Source organism: Pygoscelis adeliae, unplaced genomic scaffold (assembly GCF_000699105.1).
Source record: "Pygoscelis adeliae isolate BGI_AS28 unplaced genomic scaffold, ASM69910v1 Scaffold98, whole genome shotgun sequence".
NCBI classification, from domain to species: domain Eukaryota; kingdom Metazoa; phylum Chordata; class Aves; order Sphenisciformes; family Spheniscidae; genus Pygoscelis; species Pygoscelis adeliae.
Window position 1 is genome coordinate 489810 of NW_008825547.1, and position 3700 is coordinate 493509.

A 3700-nucleotide genomic window follows, 5' to 3' on the forward strand; every position below is an offset into this window, starting at 1 on the left:
GCAGAAGAAAATGGAGTGTTAATAAAAAGGAAACAATGGGTTAGAAAATTCAGTTTTCATTATGGAGGGAGACAGGAAACAATGGGAGGTTCAGCGCGACTTCTGTGGGGGCAAGGCTATATAAATTAGGGCTTGTCAGAAGAAACTGAGTTTTATAAAGTCATGAATGAGAAAGAGAAGCCGAATAGAGAATGATTAATCATTCTGTCCTTCTCAGAAAACCAGAACTAAGGGACACCCAATTAAATTACTAGGCAGCAGATTTAAAGTAGATAATAGGAAGTAGCTTTTCTTACAATACCTAATTAAATTGCGGTGCTAATTGCCACAGGGTGTTGTAGAGTCCAAATGTTTAAATGGGTTAAAAATGGGGCTCGGCAAATGTAATATTATTACACATTGGTGGCTATCAAAAATAAATGGTCCAGATGTCCCGATTCGGTGACTTCTGAAAGCTGGAGAAAATCCCTCAGTATTTTTTCTTGTTTCTGAGGTATTTTCCTTAGGAAGCTACTATCAGCCTTCATTAAAGACAGAACACTGGATTAGATGGACTTCTGCTGGCATGGTAGTGGCTCTATTTTTATAAAACTACTTTCACAGGCATTTTTCAGGCTGGAACTGTACTTTAAAATAATCTCACCAAACTTGGAGTTTACCGTCTGTGCTCTGACCTTATTGTAACACATCTTTTGTATAGCCCAGACTGGATTACTGCAATTAATTCTTTACTGGCTTGCCTGAAAGGCAGGTCCAGCCTGCAGCTATTGCAGCATAAAGCAACAGGCTTATTAACAGAGAAGAGCAGATGGGATTTGTAGACTTCCTGCTTCTTTGTTCTCTGCGTTGGGAGCCTATTAGTAACTATACTGATTCAGAAATTTCTACTATAGGATACCATGTAAGCAGCATCCTATAGTAGACCTCTACTGATTTAGGGCATATAATTTCTCAGGTCCAGGCATAACAGGTTTCACGGGCCCGTTAGGATGTTTGGGGTTGGTGTTACACACATCAATGCCTTAAAAAAAGGCATGGAACCATCAGGTCTTCATTGTGGTTTGTAAAGAGCTTATGAAGTTCTGGGCTGATCAAACTCATCAGCTGGTGTTGTGATACTGAATGGAGCTCATTAACAATTTATTAATAACGGCAACATTGGGAGGAGAATAATTTGTGTTTAAAAACCCAAACAATTAGGTCAAATATTTTAATGACTAAGTTGTTCAAACCATCTTTGCAGAAGACTAGCAGGCCAACATGAAGACCATGAGACTGTGTGTTCATGAACGCACATTTTATCTGCCAGCACCTCTACGTGAAGCTACATTGTTAGTGAAATTATGTATTAGTGAAATTACACGTGCATTTAAAATACAGCAACAAATACAACACAGTGAAATGCATTTTTACCCTTTACTAGATCCACCTGTCCAGGAAATGCCTGGAAAAAAGACAGGGTCTCTCGCACTGACTGTCAGCATGGTAGTTGAAGCGTCCACAAGTTTAAGCTGTTTTCTATCCATACTGGATGGAAATTAGGCTCAAAGCAGTCCCACTCAAGGAAAAGCCAACCTTCTGGAGCATTTTCTTGGCGCCGAGACGTAATGAGCCTGACCCTGCCTGTGATCAATTGCTCTGAACTGCCTGGAAAAGCTTTCGTACCGTGCTAAGGCACTATGCTCAGTCCTGAGCTTTTTCTCCTCGGGAACTCAGCCCAAACAAGAGTCTGCATGCAACATTTGCATAGGCGGCACAAACAGTAGAAGGCAGCTGAAAATTTGCAACCACTTCTACTCATAACTCAGGATAAGCATTTCCACAGCGACTCTTAACATCCTGTGCTGTGATGCTACATGCTGTAGTGTGTCTCCAAATGTGTCTCCTGATGTATCTCCAAACTGGTGTCTGCACACAATTTTTCAATTGATGAAGTATCCTGACCACACAGCCATGTTCCTGTTCTGGCAATTGAAAAAATCAGATATCCGTTTCCTGGGGTTTTTTTTGTTGGCCCACTAAATAACTTTGCTTGCCTGGTTCAAAGACAACAAGTAATTACTCCATTTTGAATCTGAGTATTTCCTCTGCCTTACTGCATCATCCAGCACTGACATAACTATAAACTTCTTGGCTTTTTTTCATTGTATATTACCGATGTCTAATAAACTCTATATTACATATGCTGCTAATTATCTTTTTTATCATTTTACAATCTTACTGGATTAGCATATGCATTTCTAAGAATTAAGGCTAGTACCAATATTAGTGATAACAACCTGAGGTAGATGCCTTTTGCCCAGGGCTAAACATGTAGAAACTCAATTCTTCTTTCACTTATGGGAATAAAGATTACAGCTATCTGTAGTAGTGAAAACTGGATTATATTACTCACTCTGATGACGCATGGCAGAATTGGGGCCAGATGGTTTTGACACTCTCAACATTTTTCCACTTCTTTCTTCCGAAGAGACAGAGAAGCCCAAACAAAAGTTTTGGATTAAGCACTATCTGGTTGCAATCTAGTACACTGGGGGCTACATTTATTCTCTTCAGTGATAAAAGTTACGGTATCTGGAAGTCAGTGCTTTGTGCAGTGCTTTATCTTCCTTTCCAGCCATTCTTGTAGTACCAGTTGTTATTATTTGCACTCTAAGAGTGCTTAAAAGGCTGACAAACAGTAGTGACGTTGTCCTATGCACGTGCAGAAGAAAGTTTCCAGACTATAAACAAAAGAGAGAAAACTGTGACAGGCTGGATGATTTTAAAGTTGACTTATGCCCCGAGCAGAGAATTAGTGTCTGTGCCTCCTTACATAAGAAACCCGAGACAGTGACGAAGCACTGTGAAGGCAGGGATGGCTGTTACTGCTACTACTCTGCCTAAAGCTGATGCTCAAGAATTGGGTAGCGACCGACGGATAGCTATTATTAGTTGCCGGCTGAGCAACTTACACGCTTCCTGGAGATTTGTTCCCTATTTCATATCAGAGCTTTAGGAGCCTTCAGGTGGGTAACTCGGGAGGTTGTCCCCTGTAATTGTAGCTAGGGGAAATGAACCCAACGAGGGTTGTGTGACGGCTGAGCTGCCTTGGGCAACGCTGAATCTCTGCTCACCTGCCAGGCGGGAGGAAGGGACGCAAGCAACGCTTTCTTTCAATAATGGGCAATGAAGGACAATACAAAAACACTACCATGAGTGAACGTTATTCCTCTCTCTCTCAAGCAAAGACTTGAACGTCACAAACCCATCTATGTATCTGGACTGTGTTAAAGGAAGTAATTTAAATACGAGGGCATCTTTCACCTCAGGGATTCTCCTATACATAAGCAATTATGTAGTTTTCTACTACGCTTGGTTCAGTCTCCTTGCTTTCACCAGCAACGCGTCTTCAAACACACGTCGCTTTCCTCACTATGAATCAAAACTCCTAGAATCAGCACGTTTCAAACCCACAAACGCCTGCTTTTGGCTCAATTCGTTCCCTTCAAGCCCAACAAAGCCTCTATTTGTGATTCCCATTCCCATCACACGTTCAATCTGCATAATTATAACCCTGACACCACCAGGCTCTAATTACGCGGCTCACGAGAGGAGCGGCGTCCTGGGCCAGATCCAACCCGGGGGGTGGGGTAAAGGCACCTTTGTTTAAAGACCCGCGCTGGGGCGGCCCCGCCGCCCCCGGGGGCTACCCGCGGAG